The sequence below is a fragment of the Periplaneta americana genome, chromosome 7 (genome assembly GCF_040183065.1).
Source record: "Periplaneta americana isolate PAMFEO1 chromosome 7, P.americana_PAMFEO1_priV1, whole genome shotgun sequence".
Classification (NCBI taxonomy): domain Eukaryota; kingdom Metazoa; phylum Arthropoda; class Insecta; order Blattodea; family Blattidae; genus Periplaneta; species Periplaneta americana.
In genome coordinates, this window is record NC_091123.1 from 178623683 (window position 1) to 178643079 (window position 19397).

Here is a 19397-nt window from a genome sequence, read left to right on the forward strand (position 1 = left end):
TTGAATTCCCAAAAATAAAACTATATAACATCTACAATATTATTAAATGTGTGAAGTAGAGGTTCTTTAATTTTACATTAGACCATTTTGTTTATATGACGTCATTCCATTTACGGCCAATGGAATGTAATGAAATTTTCAATTCCAACCAATCACAGTCATACATCGCGATAATATCTGCAGCTCGATTTATCACTATCGATTTATCGTATGGTCGTTCTTTTGTTTAGTCGGTGTCGCCAACTGTTTCCACGTAAATCGATGAGCATGAATCCACTGTACCAAATAAAGTGCGAAATCCTACTTCCACATCTACATCTTCTAATTCCATGTCCATTGTGTCTAAAGAAAATGACATTCCTTCTTATTGTTCATTTAATTAATGTACTAATCAGGCTATTCGTAAAAAATGTTTGAATTAAATTATGATTTCAGCAGGTAATGAAACTGTATTTCTGTTATAATAACAGAAAAGCGCAGTACATGTAATTAACATTTTTAAACCTGTATTTCGCGTTTGTTATTGGCATTACTGAATAACATTCAATTTGTTTATTGCAGTAATCGTTATTCTTCTATTTCGACTTCACAATATCTGAATAGGTTAAGTATTCATAAATATACAATTATTAACATTTTGTGAGCGTATTTTAGGGATATATTATTTACCTTTTTATTTTATTCACGAAATAGTCCCAATAAATGTCACTCGAGGTCTAAAATTTTCCAGATAAATCTCAGACCTCTTGTGACATTACTATAGACTATTTTCCCGTATAAAAATTCGTTCAGTTTCAATCATTGTCGAAATAATCTTGTCGCACCTGATTCGCAATTGTTTCTGGTTAGTACGGTAAAGGCAGTGACAGATCATCCTCACTGAAACCTTATGTACAAATTAACAAAGAACCACATAATACATACTAGGTTCAAAAAGTTCCCGGAATTTGCTAGCATCATAGAAACAACGTACCTTAAACACTATTCTACAGCATTCCCTTCAAAATAGTTGCCTTCCGCAACAACACACTTTTGCCAACGCGTGTAGAGTTCCTGGAAGCCATTTTGTGAAACCCGTCTTAGTGCTCTCGTCGCGTTTGCGATAACCTCTTCAGCATTGAATCTCCGTCCTTTCAGATGACTTTTCAGACGGGGAAACAGAAAGTAATCAGGTGGTGAGAGATCAGGAGAGTATGGTGGGTGATCCAAAGCAGTTATGTTGTGCCTGGCAAGAAAATTCTTTACAATAATTGCGCGATGAGCAGGTGCATTGTCATGCATAAGGAACCAGTTGTTTTCTACCCACTTTTCTGGACGTTTCCTTCTCACTGCGTCCCAGAGGCGACGGAGGGTTTCTACGTACAATTCTTTCGTTACAGTACGACCTTCTGGAATGAACTCATGGTGCATGAGACCCTGAGAGTCGAAGAAAACTTCCAACATAACTTTGCTTTAAGTGTGCTTAAATGCGACAGGCTCATGTCAGTAGATTTACTGGCATGTGAAAGAACTCCTGCGGGACAAAATTCCGGCACATCCGGCGATGCTGATATAACCTCTGCAGTTGCGAGCGTCGTTAAATAAAACATAACATTTAAAATAACTTTGCCTTTGGAAGTGTCCCTAGGAAATTTTTGCTTCCGAGGAGATGTTTTCGATTTCCACTCAGATGACTGTCGTTTAGGGACTGGGTCGTACAAGTAGCACCAGTTTCATTTTGTTTAAGAAATCACCATCTTCATCAGCCATACTGATCATGTCCCCAGCAAAACACAGAACTTGATGTTTGTACTTTGCTCTGTGGACATAATTACAAAATGCGACGAACAAACAAAACACTATGATAAACAATTGCCTACAACTCAAAACCAATAATTGCCATTATCAGCAAACTTTAAGGAAATGACATCATGAATGTTACCAACAAAACAAATGTATAATATCCCTTGTTATATATTAATACGAAAAATGGTAGTAAAATTCCGGGAACTTTTTGAACCTAGTATATATCACTATCAATTTGTCGCACGGTCGTTCTTTTGTTTAGTCAGTGTCGCCAACTGTTTCCACGTAAATCGATGAGCATGAATCCTTTGTATTATACTTGTTTTTTTTTTAAAGATGGGACATGACAGGAGCGTTGCGATCGGAAAAACAATTGAATGTCACATAGCGTGGTAGGTCTGTTGCTATGGTAACGACGGTTGAGTTGCCAAACTTCCGTTCCCAAGTGGCGAGTGCATAATAGCTCTCTTGGCAACATTTATTGTGCACACAATGTTAATATTAGAACGTTTCGTCTTTGATTCTCTGTCGATTTTTGTATTGTTTTTTTTACCTTCGTGTCAATTGTCAATTAATGTTTTAACGTCAGCCATCTTAACGTCAATTGCTAACTTCCATCACCTGGCAGTGTGATAGTCCATATTGGCAACATAGCACTGTAGTTCCAAGCTCAGCCGCTTAATTGTCATGTCCCATCTTTAAAAAAAAAACAAGTATAAATAAAGTGCGAAATCCTACTTCCACATCTACATCTTTATCTTCTAATTCCATGTCCATTGTATCTAAAGAAAATGACACTCCTTCATAACAATTGTTCATTAAATTAATTGAGAGAAAGAAAATAAAGCGTCTCGATTACACACTTTTAACACTTTTATCTCTTAAATTTGGTACTTTTTATAGAAACAAATAAAATATGGTTAAATATAGACTTTTAAACAGGCGCGGCTCCTTTGAAAGCTCCTCCTTTCCTTCCTGCCATTAATTTAGAAGTAAATGTTTTGTATTTGTTATTAAATCAGAATTACTTATTCAATAAGATTTTCTTTTCAAGTAACTTTCTACTTTTGGAGAAAAAATGGGAGTACATCAGTTATTCATAGATTTAAAAAAGGCGTATGACTCGGTTAAGAGAGAAGTTTTATATAATATTCTTATTGAATTCGGTATCCCCAAGAAACTAATTCGATTAATTAAAATGTGTCTTAGTGAAACTGGCCAGTTTCTATCTGATGCTCTTCCAATTCACTGCGGGCTAAAGCAGGGAGATGCACTATCACCTTTATTTTTTAACTTCGCTCTAGAATATGCCATTAGGAAAGTTCAGGATAACACAGAGGGTTTGACATTGAACGGGTTACATCAGCTTCTTGTCTATGCGGATAACGTGAATATGTTAGGACAAAATCCACAAACGATTAGGGGAAACGCGGAAATTCTAGTTGAAGCAAGTAAATCCCGAAAAGACTAAGTATATGATTATGTCTCGTGACCAGCATATAGTACGAAATGGAACTATAAAAATTGGAGATTTATCCTTCGAAGAGGTGGAAAAATTCAAATATCTTGGAGCAACAGTAGCAAACATAAATGACACTGACTTTTAAGGAACCTGGAGGTTTATTGCCGCCCTCACATAAGCCCGCCATTGGTCCCTATCCAGAGCAAGATCAATCCAGTTTCTATCATCATATCCCAACTCCCTCAAATCCATTTTAATATTAGTCTCCCATCTATGTCTCGGCCTCCCCAAAGGTCTTTTTCCCTCCGGCCTCCAAACTAACACACTATATGCATTTCTAGATTCGTCCATACATGCTACATGCCCTGCCCATCTCAAACGTCTGGATTTAATGTTCCTAATTATGTCAGGTGAAGAATACAATGCGTGCAGTTCTGTGTTGTGTAACTTTCTCCATTCTCCTGTAACTTCATCCCTCTTAGCCCCAAATATGTTCCTAAGCACCTTATTCTCAAACACCCTTAACCTATGTTCCTCTCTCAAAGTGAGAGTCCAAGTTTCACAGCCATAAAGAACAACCGGTAATATAACTGTTTTATAAATTCTAACTTTCAAATTTTTTGACAGCAGACTGGATGATAAAAGTTTCTCAACCGAATAAAAACAGGCATTTCCCATATTTATTCTGTGTTTAATTTCCTCCCGAGTATCATTTATATTTGTTACTGTTACTTCAAGATATTTGAACTTCTCCACCTCTTCAGAAGATAAATTTCCAATTTTTATATTTCCATTTCGTACAATATTGTCGTCCCGAGACATAATCATATACTTTGTCTTTTCAGGATTTACTTCCAAACCTATCTCTTTACTTGCTTCAAGTAAAATTCCCGTGTTTTCCCTAATCGTTTGTGGATTTTCTCCTAACATATTCAGTCATCCGCATAGACAAGCAGCTGATGTAACCCGTTCAATTCCAAACCCTCTCTGTTATCCTGGACTTTCCTAATGGCATACTCTAGAGCAAAGTTAAAAAGTAAAGGTGATAGTGCATCTCCTTGCTTTATCCCACAGTGTATTGTAAACGCATCTGACAGAAACTGACCTATACGGTCTCTGCTGTATGTTTCACTGAGACACATTTTAATTAATAGAACTAGTTTCTTGGGAATACCAAATTCAATAAGAATATCATATAAAACTTCTCTCTTAACAGAGTCATATGCCTTTTTGAAATCTATGAATAACTGATGCACTGTACCCTTATATTCCCATTTCTTCTCCATTATCTGTCGAATACAAAATATCTGATCAGTAGTTGATCTATTACGCCTAAAACCACACTGATGATCCCCAATAATTTCATCTACATATGGAGTTAATCTTCTAAAAAGAATATTGGACAAAATTTTGTATGACGTCAACAAAAGTGATATTCCTCGAAAGTTACTACAGTTAGTCTTGTCCCCCTTCTTAAAGATAGGTACGATTATGGACTCTTTCCATTGCTACATTTACATTACAAAAAAAAAGTCTCGTAATCTCATTTAGATAATTAAGTTTAGCGATCATAGGACAAATAAAAAGTAGTTACCATGCCAATGACAGACAGTCGAAAGTGAGCGTTGTTTTTCAACCCTTACTCATATTAAAACATGTTAAAAAAATCCAATTAGAAATGAAAGACTGAATTTGTTAACTATGCTCTCTCTGGAGAAAAATGTGAATTGTGACATTCTTGAATTAAGCAAGAATGGTGTTTAAGACTTCTCTACAGCTGAAGAGAGGCAAGATCATCTGACTACAAGCATTAAGTTTTCAGGTACGTGTAGTATAATACTTTTCATGTTGTTTTATACTTATACAGTATGTTGCATGGATTTTTCTTTGTATATGTGCTTTTCTTTATGACCCAATATTATGTCAGCCACCAATTTCACTTTCCACGAGCCGCCACTGATTTTATGATGTACAGAATGTAAAGGATGCGTCAGAAAGAACGGATGGATTTCAAACTATCGACACGCAACGAGGAGAGAGATATAGTGAGGGGGACCACGACTGTTGGGTCAGCCATAGAATGCAGTTTCAGTTGAGAACATGGTGTTGGTCTGGTGTACAACGTGCTTTCATTGTAGAGACATTTTTGAAAATGAAGAGTCTGTGATCGCCACTCAGGACTCATTTCGACATCGGATGTCACGCTAGGATTCCAACTCGGAATACAATTTTGCGGTGGGTGGCTTCATTTCGTATCTCAGGTTCAACATTAAAGAAGAAATCACCTGGACGAAATTCTATTGCACTGAGATTGTCCGAGGCTACGGTAAGATCTCGCGCCCTGCGACTTCTTTCTTTGGGACCATTTGAAGGCGTAAGTTTGTAAACATCAATCACATACACTGGACGAATTGAAGACAGCGATTCGTGAAGAAATCGTGGCAATTTCACCAGCTATGACTGTGAAAGTGATGGCGAACATCAGAAAACGCCTCGATGCCTGTATTGAAAGCCAAGGACATCATATGGATAATGTTGTTTTCCATAAATAAACTGCATGTATTGGTGAATATGTTGATAACAATAAATTTTTGATTTGATGAATCTTTACAATTTTCTTGCCATGTGAAATCCATCCGTTCTTTCTGACGCACCCTGTATTTACCTCAGGTAAGCAAGTGGATGCTTACAGTTTCCATTCTCTTGCTTCAGATACTTTTGGATGTAGTTCCGTTTTAGAAATAGTAACCACAACTGTGGAATAACGGCTAGCACGCCTAACCATGAGACGAGCGGGCTCGGTTTCAAATCCTTGTTGGAACGATTTACATGGTTGAGATTTTTCTGGGGGTGTTCCCTCAACCTATTAAGAGTAAATGCTGGGTAACTTTGGGCGTTAGACCCTGGACTCACTTCACTGGCATAATCACCTTTATGTCATTCAGACACTAGATAAACGTAACAGTTGATAAAGCGTCGTAAAATAAACCGATTAAGAAACTAGAAATGGTTGGGATCTACATCTCCATCACGTAATCATTTAAAAAGTACTCTCACAATCTGGTGATCTGTACAGAATCTCCGGGTCGCAGTATGGATCACAGTAATGTTTTACGCAACGGTTTTAATTTTAGTACAGTATTTGTCTGTGTGTAAAACCTGCGTTGAAGCTAAAAGACTTGTACCAACAATTATAATACTTTTTATAAACAAATTAATATTTAAAGGTAAGACATGATAATGAAGATGATGCATCTCATTCGATATTTTATTTTCTACTGTGTCTATAGTACAATGATTTTGTTATTTATATAATTTATTTATGCTATTATAAAAATTAATAACTCAAATTGCAGTAAAGGTGTTAAGTGCAGTATAATATACTGCAATATAATAATTTCTCGAGTATGTGAATAAATTTCGTGCGTACAAATATCTGCGGTTAAAATTCCTCCGTACACGTGTATACCATTAAAAATTTCGTGCGTACCCGCATACCCGTTTGCGTACTCGTTTATGTGCCGAAACATCGTGTGTACCCGTGTACGCGTTTAAACTTCCTGCGTACACGTGTACGCGTTTAAACTTCCTGCGTACACGTGTACGCGTTTAAACTTCCTGCGTACCCGTGTACGCGTTTAAACCTCTTGCGTACCCATGTACGCGTTTAAACTTCTTGCGTACCCGTGTACGCGTTTAAACATCTTGCGTACCCGTGTACGCGTTTAAACTTCTTGCGTACCGGTGTATGCTCTTAAACTTCTTGCGTACCCGTGTACGAGTTTAACCTTCTTGCGTACCGGTGTACGCGCTTAAACTTCTTGCGTACCCGTGTACGAGTTTAACCTTCTTGCGTACCGGTGTACGCGCTTAAACATCTTGCGTACCCGTGTACGCGTTTAAACTTCTTGCGTACCGGTGTACGCGCTTAAACTTCTTGCGTACCCATGTACGCGTTTAACCTTCTTGCGTACCCGTGTACGCGTTTAAACATCTTGCGTACCCGTGTACGCGTTTAAACTTCTTGCGTACCCGTGTACGCGTTTAAACATCTTGCGTACCCGTGTACGCGTTTAAACTTCTTGCGTACCCATGTACGCGTTTAAACTTCCTGCGTACCCGTGTACGCGTTTAACCTTCTTGCGTACCCGTGTACGCGTTTAAACATCTTGCGTACCGGTGTACGCGTTTAAACATCTTGCGTACCCGTGTACGCGTTTAAACTTCTTGCGTACCCGTGTACGCGTTTAAACATCTTGCGTACCGGTGTACGCGCTTAAACTTCTTGCGTACCCATGTACGCGTTTAACCTTCCTGCGTACCCGTGTACGCGTTTAAACATCTTGCGTACCGGTGTACGCGTTTAAACATCTTGCGTACCCGTGTACGCGTTTAAACTTCTTGCGTACCCGTGTACGCGTTTAAACATCTTGCGTACCGGTGTACGCGCTTAAACTTCTTGCGTACCCGTGTACGCGTTTAAACTTCTTGCGTACCCGTGTACGCGTTTAACCTTCTTGCGTACCCGTGTACGCGTTTAATCTTCTTGCGTACCCGACTACGCGTTTAAACTTCTTGGGTACCCGTGTACGTGTTTAAACTTCTTGCGTACCGGTGTACGCGTTTAAACTTCTTGCGTACCGGTGTACGCGCTTAAACTTCTTGCGTACCCGTGTACGCGTTTAAACATCTTGCGTACCCGTGTACGCGTTTAACCTTCTTGCGTACCCGTGTACGCGTTTAATCTTCTTGCGTACCCGACTACGCGTTTAAACTTCTTGGGTACCCGTGTACGTGTTTAAACTTCTTGCGTACCGGTGTACGCGTTTAAACTTCTTGCGTACCGGTGTACGCGCTTAAACTTCTTGCGTACCCGTGTACGCGTTTAAACTTCTTGCGTACCCGTGTACGCGTTTAAACATCTTGCGTACCCGTGTAAGCGTTTAAACTTCTTGCGTACCGGTGTACGCGCTTAAACTTCTTGCGTACCGGTGTACGCGCTTAAACTTCTTGCGTACCCGTGTACGCGTTTAACCTTCTTGCGTACCCGTGTACGCGTTTAAACTTCTTGCGTACCGGTGTACGCGCTTAAACTTCTTGCGTACCCGTGTACGAGTTTAACCTTCTTGCGTACCCGTGTACGCGTTTAAACATCTTGCGTACCCGTGTACGCGTTTAAACTTCTTGCGTACCGGTGTACGCGCTTAAACTTCTTGCGTACCCGTGTACGAGTTTAACCTTCTTGCGTACCCGTGTACGCGTTTAAACATCTTGCGTACCCGTGTACGCGTTTAACCTTCTTGCGTACCCGTGTACGCGTTTAATCTTCTTGCGTACCCGACTACGCGTTTAAACTTCTTGGGTACCCGTGTACGTGTTTAAACTTCTTGCGTACCCGTGTACGCGTTTAAACTTCCTGCGTACCCGTGTATGTGTTTAAACATTTTGCGTACCCGTGTACGCGTTTAAACATCTTGCGTACCCGTGTACGCGTTTAACCTTCTTGCGTACCCGTGTACGCGTTTAAACATCTTGCGTACCCATATACGCGTTTAAACTTCCTGCGTACCCGTGTATGTGTTTAAACATTTTGCGTAACCGTGTACGCGTTTAATCTTCATGCGTACCCGTGTACGCGTTTAAACCGTTTAACTCCCGTACGTACCCGTGTAAGCGTTTAAACTTCTTGCGTACCCGTGTACACGTTTAAACTTCTTGCGTACGCGTGTAGGCGTTTAAACATCTTGCGTACCCGTGTACGCATTTAATCATTTTTCGTACCCGTGTACGCGTATAAACTTCATGTGTACCCGTGTACGCATTTAAACTTCTTGCGTACCCGTGTACGTGTTTAAACTTCTTGCTTACCCGTGTACGCGTTTAAACTTCTTGCGTACCCGTGTACGCGTTTAAACTTCTTGCGTACCCGTGTACACGTTTAAACTTCTTGCGTACGCGTGTAGGCGTTTAAACATCTTGCGTACCCGTGTACGCATTTAATCATTTTTCGTACCCGTGTACGCGTATAAACTTCATGTGTACCCGTGTACGCATTTAAACTTCTTGCGTACCCGTGTACGCGTTTAACCTTCTTGCTTACCCGTGTACGCGTTTAAACTTCTTGCGTACCCGTGTACGCGTTTAAACATCTTGCGTACCCGTGTACGCGTTTAAACTTCTTGCGTACCGGTGTACGCGCTTAAACTTCTTGCGTACCCGTGTACGAGTTTAACCTTCTTGCGTACCCGTGTACGCGTTTAAACATCTTCTGTACCCGTGTACGCGTTTAAACATCTTGCGTACCCATGTACGCGTTTAACCTTCTTGCGTACCCGTGTACGCGTTTAAACATCTTCTGTACCCGTGTACGCGTTTAAACTTCTTGCGTACCCGTGTACGCGTTTAAACTTCCTGCGTAACCGTGTACGCATTTAAACTTCTTGCGTACCCGTGTACGTGTTTAAACTTCTTGCGTACCCGTGTACGCGTTTAAACTTCTTGTGTACGCGTTTAACCTTCTTGCGTACCCGTGTACGCGTTTAACCTTCTTGCGACCTCTGGAATCTAAATAAATGCTTATATTTTGTCGTTTTTCCAGTGGTGCCGTTTTCCGGAGAGTGGCCGCCCCCTGGGAGCGGGGGCATGTTTGAAGTTTCTCTTTTTTCCGGTTGCGACGTTTTCCGGGGCGGGGTGGCACCTAGGACCCGGAGGCATGTTTAATGTTTCTCGTTTTGCCAGTTGTGCTGTCTTTCAGGCATATTTGTTGCTTCTCCTTTTTGCGGTTGCGCCGTTTTCAGGGGCTGGAGACATGTTTAAAGTTTCTTGTTTTTCGGTTGCGCCGTTTTCCGGAACCCGGGCGTTCCCTGGCAGCCGGAGGCATGTATAAAGATTATCGTTTTCCCGGTTGCGCCTTTTTCAGGGGCCCGGGCTTCCCCTGGGAGTTGGAGGAATGCTTAGAATTTGTCGTTTGTCTGGCTGCGGCATTTTCCGAGGCTGGTTCGGCCCCTGACTCACTCCGAAGTCATTCCGAGTCACTCCAGATTCGCTCCCGTGTCACTCCAAATTCACTCCCGTGTCACTTCTAAGCCACTACCGATTCACTCCCGAATAACTTGCCATTCACTATCGAGCCACTGCAGATTCACTCACAGTTCACTCCAGTCACTCCTGAGTCATTCACGATTGGCTCTCCTGTCACTCCAGATTCACTCTAGTGTCACTCCCGAGTTACTCTAGTTTCGCTAACTAGTCACTCCCGAGTTACTGCATATTCTCTCCCGAGCGACTACCTGTTCACTCCCAGGTCACTCCTGAGTCACTTCAGATTCGCTCCCGAGTCACTCCAGATTCACTCTCGTGTCACTCCTAAGCCACTACCGATTCACTCCCGAATAACTTGCCATTCACTACCGATCCACTGCCGATTCACTCACAGCTCTCTCTCCAGTCATTCGCGATTGACTCTCGTATCACTCCAAATTCACTCTAGTGTCACTCCCGAGTTACTCTAGATTCGCTAACTAGTCTCTCTCGAGTTACTACATATTCACTCCTGAGCGTCTATCTATTCACTCCCAGGTCACTCCTGAGTCACTCCATTCACTCTCGATAGCCTGCCACTCCCGACACTCTTCAAAAATTCGCTTTAATAGATTTTTCTTTTTTTTTCCAAAACAATTTTTTTTCACTTTTCTTTCATTTTATATTTTTTTCATTTTTTTTTTCAAAATCTTCATTTTCACAATTTTTTTAAATTGTTCTATCCAAAAATATTTTTAAATCTATTTTTCAAAATTTTTTGTCGAAATTTTTTTCTTCAAAATATCTTTTTTTTTTTTCATAATTTCTTGTTTTAATTTTTTTTTTTTTTTCACAAATTCCTTTTTTTCAACATTTAATCTTTTTCAACGTTTCTTATTCAAAATTTTTTTCAAACACTTCTAAAAATGTTTTGGTTACATTTCTTTTTCAAAAATTTTTTTTGCCAACAATTTCTTTTTAAATTTTTTTTTTTCAAAATTAAAAAAAAAAATTTTTTTTTTAAATCTTTTTTCAAACAAACATTTTTCAATTTTTTTTAAGCTATATTTCTTCAATCTTTTTCACAAATATTTTCTTTCAAACATTTCCTTTTTTCTTCAAAAATATCTTCCTAAAATTTCCTTTTCAAAATAAAAATTTTGTTTTTAAAATATTTCTAAAAAATAGCACCGTTTCCCGGTGCCGGGGCGACCCATGACAGCCGGAGACATGTTTAAAGTTCCTCGCGTTTCCAGTTGCGCCGATGTTTCAAGTTTCTCTTTTTTCCGGTTGCTTAGTGTTCCGGTGTCCGCGCGGCCCCTGGGTGACGGAGGCATGTTTGAATTTTCTCGATTTTCCGGTTGCGTCGTTTTCCGGTGCCGGGCGGCCCCTGGTAGCCGGAGGCATGTTTAGAGTTTCTTTTTTTCCGCGTCCACCTTTTCCGGGGCCGGAGAGGCCCTTGGGTGCCAGAGGCATTGTTACTGCTTCCCGTTGTTCCGGTTGCGCCGTTTTCCGGGGCCGTGGCAACCAGTGGGAGCCATAGGCATGTTTAAAGTTTTGTCGTTTTTCCGGTTGCGCAGTTTTCCTGTGCTGGGGCGAGCACAGCGAGCCGGAGACAAATTTAAAGTTTAGCTTTTTTCAGATTGCGCCGTTTTCCGGGGCCGGGGCTGCCCTTGGGAGCTGGAGGCATGTTTGATGATTCTCGTTTTTCCGGTTGCGCCGTTTTCAGGGGCCCGGCCTGCCCCTGGGAGCCTGAAGGATGTTTGAAGTTGGTTTTTCCGATTGTGAAGAGTTCCTGGGCTAAGCGGTCCCTAGGAGCCGGAGGCATGTTTAAAGACTCTCGTTTTTCAGGTTGCGCCGTTTTCCGGTCCCCGAGCTGCCCATGGGAGCCGGAGGAATGCTTGAAGTTTCTCGTTTTTCCGGTGCTGGGGCGAGTCCAGGGAGCAGGAGGCAAGTTTAAAGTTTATCATTTTTCGTATTGCGCTGTTTTCCGTGGCCGGAACGGCCCCTGGGAGCCGGTGGATGCTTAAATTTTTCGTTTTTCCGGTTCCGCCGTTTTCCGAGTCCGGGGCGGCCCCAGGGAGCCGGAGGCTTGTTTCAATTCTCTCGTTTTTGCGTTTGTGACGTTTTCCGGGGAAAGAGCGGCTCCTAGGAACCGGAGGTACGTTTAGTGGCGCCCTCTGGCATGTTTAGAGTTTGTTGTTTTTCCGGTTGCTCCGTTTTCCGTACCAGGGCGGCCACTGACTCACTCCCAAGTAATTCAGAGTCACTCCCGATCGCTACCGAGTCGCTCCTAAGCCACTATCGATTCACTCCTAAATTACTCCCCATTCACTACCGAGCCACTGCCGATTCATTCCGAGTCACTCACAGTTCACTCTCCATTCACTCTCGAGTCATTTGCGATTGACTCTCCAGTCACTTCCGAGTCACTCGCGATTCACTCTCGTGTCACACCCGAGTTACTCCAGATTCGCTCACCAGTCGCTCCCGAGCTACTTCCCATTCACTCCAGAGTCAGTAGTGAGCCCCTAGCGATTCACCTCGATTTATTGCAGAAGCATTCCAGAGCGACTACCTATTCACTCCCAGGTCACTTCTGAGTCAATCCCGCTTCGCCCCAGTCACTCCCCCGATACTCTCTCCAAGAAATCTTTTTTAATTTTTTAATGTTTTTTCAAAACTTTATTTTATCTTTCAAATTTTTTTTTCACATTTTTTTTTTATTTTTTCTTTCAAAATTTTTTCCCCACAATTTCTAGTTTTTCAAAACTTTTTTCAAAAATTTATCTTTTCAAATTTTTTTCAAAAATTCTAGAACCTTTTTGTCAAAATTTTCTTTTCAAAAATTTTTTCCCAAAAATTTCTTTTTGATTTTTTTCAAATTCCTTTTTCTTTAATATCGTTTCTTTCAATTTTTTTTTCAAAAAAGTTTTCTTTCTGAAATGTTTTGCAAAATATTTTTTTCAATATATTCTTTTTTTTCAAGATATTTTTAAATTTTTTTTAAATTTCTAACATAATCTTTTTCAAGAGTTTTTAAAATTTATTTTGTTATATATTTTTTTCAATATTTCTCCTTTTCAAAATTTCTTTTGATTTTTTTTTTCAAAAAAATTTATTTTCAAAAATTTCTAAAGAATTTACTTTCTCTAAAATTTTTCAAAAATTATTTTTTTTTTAATTTCCAAAAAAAATTGAGAAGTTTTCTGGGCCGTAGCAGCCCAAAGGAGGCGGAGGCACGCTCAAAGTTTCTCGTTTTTCCGGTTGCGCCGATGTTTGAAGTTTCTCATTTTTTCCAGTTGCGCCGTTTTCCGGGCTCCGGGCTACCCAAGGGAGCAGGACGCATGCTTGAAAGTTCTCGTTTTTCCGGTAGCTAAGTTTCCCGGTACCCCTGGGAGCCGAGGTTTATTTGAAATTTCTCGTTTTTTTGGTTGCGTCGTTTTCCTAGGAGTCGGAGGCATGTTTAGAGTTTCTTTTTTCCGGTTCCGCCTTTTCCGGTGCCGGAGCGGCCCATGGGTGCCAGAGGATTGTTTGATATTTCTGGTTTTTCCGGTTGCGCTGTTTTCCGTGGCCGTAGTTGCCCCTAAGAATCAGAGGCATGTTTAAAGTTTCTAATTTTTGCGGTTGCGCAGTTTTCCGGCACCGGGCTCCCCTGGGAGCCGCAGGCATGTTTAAAGTTTCTAATTTTTGCGGCTGTATCGTTTTCTGGGTCCAGAGCGGCCCCTGGGAGCCGGAGGCATGTTTAAAGTTTCTAATTTTTGCGGCTGTATCGTTTTCTGGGTCCAGAGCGGCCCCTGGGAGCCGGAGGCATGTTTAAAGTTTCTAATTTTTGCGGCTGTATCGTTTTCTGGGTCCAGAGCGGCCCCTGGGAGCCGGAGGCATGTTTAAAGTTTCTAATTTTTGCGGTTGTATCGTTTTCTGGGTCCAGAGCGGCCCTTGGGAGCCGGAGGCATGTTTTAAGTTTCTAATTTTTGCAGTTGTATCGTTTTCTGGGTCCAGAGCGGCCCCTGGGAGCCGGAGGCATGTTTAAAGTTTCTAATTTTTGCGGTTGTATCGTTTTCTGGGTCCAGAGCGGCCCCTGGGAGCCGGAGGCATGTTTAAAGTTTCTAATTTTTGCGGTTGTATCGTTTTCTGGGTCCAGAGCGGCCCCTGGGAGCCGGAGGCATGTTTAAAGTTTCTAATTTTTGCGGTTGTATCGTTTTCTGGGTCCAGAGCGGCCCCTGGGAGCCGGAGGCATGTTTAAAGTTTATAATTTTTGCGGTTGTATCGTTTTCTGGGTCCAGAGCGGCCCCTGGGAGCCGGAGGCATGTTTAAAGTTTCTAATTTTTTCTGTTGTATCGTTTTCTGGGTCCAGAGCGGCCCCTGGGAGCCGGAGGCATGTTTAAAGTTTCTAATTTTTGGGGTTGTATCGTTTTCTGGGTCCAGAGCGGCCCCTGGGAGCCGGAGTCATGTTTAAAGTTTCTAATTTTTGCGGTTGCCCAATTTTCCGGGACCGGGCGCCCCTGGAAGCTGGAGGCATGTTTAAAGTTTATAATTTTTGCGGTTGTATCATTTTCTGGGTCCAGAGCGGCCCCTGGGAGCCGAAGGCTTGATCAAATTTTCTCGTTTCTCCGGTTGCGCTGTTTTCCGTGGCAGTAGTTGCCCCTAAGAACCAGAGGTATGTTTAAAGTTTCTCGTTTTTCCGGTTGCGTCGTTTTCCTGGCCCGGGGCTATCCCTGGGAGCCGGAGAAATGTTTGAAATTTGTTTTTACGGTTGTGAATAGCTCTCTCTCTCTCTTCCTCTCCCTCTCTCTGCCAGATAATATGTTTAAAAGTAAACTTAAGTCTATTTTAACAAAGGAATGTTTGTATAATGTTTGACTATGCCTGTACTCTATACTTTGTGTTTTATGGCAATAAAGTAATATCAATATAAACAAAATGACATGAAGGAGAAATGCTTCCTGCTATTCACTCCCGAATTCCTCCAGATTCACTCCCGGGTCACTCCCGAATAACTTCCCATTCGGTACCGAGACACTCCTGATTTACTCTGAATCACTCACAGTTTTCTACACAAGGAGAACGAAGCGGCTCAGAGGCCCGCCCTTTTAACTGTAACATCCCCGCATCTTGCCTAGTAATCACCACTAAAATCCAGCAAATCCGTCGCACTTTTTTCTAGCCTTAATTTTTGGGTACCTATAATTAAATTACATTTTATTTATTTAAATAAAATATTACGTAAACTTAATTTAAACAATATAAAATTAAATTAAATTGAAGTAGAATAGGTTAAAATATATAAAAATAAAATAAAATTAAATTACATCAAATTAAATAAATTAAGAAAATAATAGAATGAAATTATAATATTATACTAAAATGAATTAAATTGAACTGAAACAATTTAAATAAAAAAATAAAAAATAAATAAAATGAAACAGAATCAAATATCACAATTTCAACAATTCAAAATTGAAGAAAGTGAAAATTTTCTAAATTTCTAAAAATCAAAAATTAAAAAATTTCAAAAGTAAAGAAATTGGAATTTAAAAAAATAGAAAAAAACCAAACCTCAGAATTTCCTGTTGAATTTCAGAAATTCACTCCGTAGTCACTCTCCATTCCCTCCCGATTCTCTCTCTGTGATCACTCTTTCATCACTGTCGATTCACACCAGTCACAATATTTACACCAGAGTCACCCTCGATTCAGTCTTAGATCACTCTTGAGTACTTCTCGATTCACACCCGAATTATTCTCGATTCACTCTCAGATCATTTTCGAGCGAATCTCGATTCAATCCCGAGACAATCTCATTCCATTCCCGATTAAATTCTCGATTTACTCATATCATTCTCCGTTCACTTCCCCGTCACTCTTATATCACTCTCCATTAACTCCCGAGTCACTTTTAGATCACTCCCGAGTCAGCCCGATTCACTTCCGGGTCACCACCCAAGTCACTCCGAGTCACTCCAGGGTCACACTCGATTTACCCACCGATTTACTCCATATTCACTTCCCAGACAATGCCGAGTCACCCACGATTCACTCCCGGGTCACACACGTTTCACCACCCGATTCACTCCCGGGTCAGGTCACTGCCTATTCATTGCCGATTCATAACCATGTCAGTCCCGATTCATACAATATTTACTCCCGAGTCACTCCCGATTCACTCCCTAGTCATTCCCGATCAGCTCCGATAAAATCCTAAATTACAACTTTGTCACTCCTTATTCAGTCTCGATTAATTAATTTCCAAATCACTCCCGTGTCAATGCTGAGTCACTAACGAGTTACCCCAGATACAATGCAGAGTCACCCCAGATTCACTCCGCAGTCTCGATTAGCTCCAGATTCTCTACCATGTCAGTCCCGTTTCAGACCATATTTACTCCTGAGTCACTTTCTAGTTACTCACGATTTACCCCATTCACTCTAGATTCACTACCGTTTCACTCCCGAATCACTACCGACTCAGTCTCTAGTCACTTCCGATTCACTCCCTAGTCACTCTCGATTTACACCTTTGTCACTCCAGAATAAATTCCGAAATCACTCCTCACTCCTCAGTCACTACCGAGTTACCCCAGACACAATCACGAATCACTCCTGATTCCCTCCCCATTCACGATTTTCTCCCGATTCACTTCCTAGTCACTCCAGATTCACTCCCTAGTAACGCCCGATTCACTTCCTAGTCACTACAGATTCACTCCCCACTCACTCCCAATTCACTTCCGATTCCCTCAAAAGTCACTCCTAGTAACTTCCAATTCACTCACTAGTCACTCCTGATTAACTTCCTAGTCACTCCCAGTGGGTAGTAACTAGTGTGTGAATCGGGAGCGAATGTGGAGTTAATCGGGAGTGACTAAGGGGTGAAAGGGGAGTGACTAAGGAGTGAATCGGGAGTGGATAGGGAGCGGATTGGATTACATATGTAATCCACGCAGATTTGGATTACATACGTAATCCGTCCATAATTGGATTACATATGTAATCCACACAGATTTGGATTACATGTGTAATCCATAATAGGATTACGTAAGTAATCCACGTATTTGGCTCACATGTCATCCATCCATAACTCGATTACATATGTAATCCACACAGATTTGGATTACGTATGTAATCCACATATTTGGATCACATATGTAATCCATCCATAATTGGATTACAGATTTGCATTACATAGTAATCCGTCCATAATTGGATTACATATGTAATCCTCACAGATTTGGATTACATATGTAATCCGTCCATAAATGGATTACATGTGTAATCCACACAGATTTGGATTACGTATGTAATCCACGTATTTGGATCACATGTCATCCATCCATAATTGGATTACATATGTAATCCACACAGATTTGGATTACATATGTAATCCCCACAGATTTGAATTGCATGTGTAAACCATCCATAATTGGATTACATATGTAATCCACACAGATTTGTATTACAATTGTAATCCACACAGATTTGGATTGCATATGTAATCCACACAAATTTGTATTACAATTGTAATCCACACAGATTTGGATTACATGTGTAATTCACACAGATTTGGATTAAGTATGTAAGCCACGTATTTGGATCACATATGTAATCCATCCATAATTGGATTACATATGTAATCCATCCATAATTGGATTACATATGTAATCCACACAGATTTGGATTACGTGTGTAATCCATCCATAATTGGATTACACATGTAATCCACACAGATTTGGATTACTTATGTACACCACTATAAAAACATCCTCTTACAGACACATCCAGACACTCCAGATAACGGCTAAACTGTAACACGGAAGGATGTGGCAACTTATTCAACAGTGCATTACATTTGTCTTCAACTCACAGTACGATTACGTACTGTTTCTCTTATAACACAGTATCCATGATCTGTAATCTAAGTATCAGTTATAGCACACAACCTATGTTCAGTAGTCGAAGTTCCAGTTTTAAGAAATTGCATAAATTCAAATAAACCAAATTAAAATATATTAATATAAAATAAAGTAAAACATAATATATAATAAATTATATTAAAATGAATAAATTTCAATTGAAACAGAGAGAGAAATAAATCGTACGGCCACGATGACCACGAGGATCCGCAAATTAATAGCAAATAAATATATTCACTCCCCATTCACCCTAGAATAAATCAGGATTTATTCACCATTCATTACCCCACTCACTCCGTTTCGCTCCCGAGAGGCTATAGATTTCCCATTCACTCCCATGTAACTCCCCATTCCCGCTCGATTCACTCTCGGTTCACTCCCGACTAGTTCCCGGCTCGTTTCCGAGTCACTCCCGAGGCATTTCTGAGTCGCTCAAGATTCACTCCAAATTCACACAGAATTCAATCTTGATTAAGTCCCGAGTCGCCCCCGAATCACTCTCGGTCCACTTGTGCCACTTCCCATTCACTCTCGAGTCACTCCCGTGTAACAAACACCCTAGTCATTCAAAAATCACTCAATATTCTTGATTCATTCCCCAGTAACTCCCAAACAACTCGAGTCATTGACGAATAACTCCTGATTCAAATACAAGTCACTCCTGATGCAATCACATGTTCCTCAATATTCACTCCTGAGTCACTCCTGATTCACTCCCGAGTAAGTTCTCATTCATTCCTGAGTCACACATGAACACACTCCCGAGTCAGTCTTGATACACAACCGAATCACTCCTGATTCACAACCGAGTAACTCCTGATTCACACTCGAGTCACACTTGACTCACTCCCCAGTCACTACTGATTCACTCCCAAGGAACGTCTGATACAAACTCGAGTCACTCCTGTTACACTCTCGGGTCACTCCTTATTAACTCACAGTCTCACTCCTGATTCACTCCCGAGTCACTCATCGTTCACTCACAAGTCACTACTAATTTAATCCCAAGTAAATCCTGATTCACTCCAAACTCACTCCGTGTTCAATCACCAGTCACTACTAGTTCACTCCCAGTTACTCCTTATTCACTCCCAATTCGCTCCTGAATCAGACCCTGGTCGCTCCAAACTCACCAATCACTCATGATTCACTCCCAGTCACTCCCAGTTAATTTCCTAGTGATAACTGGTTCATTAATCAGTCACTCCCGATGCACA

At 40.9% G+C, this 19397-nt stretch overlaps 1 pseudogene; it reads right to left on the bottom strand.

Annotated features, from left to right (window-relative positions):
* The window catches only part of LOC138702816 (WD repeat-containing protein 91-like), a 274108-nt pseudogene that overhangs the window by 8843 nt on the left and 245868 nt on the right, over nucleotides 1–19397 (bottom strand).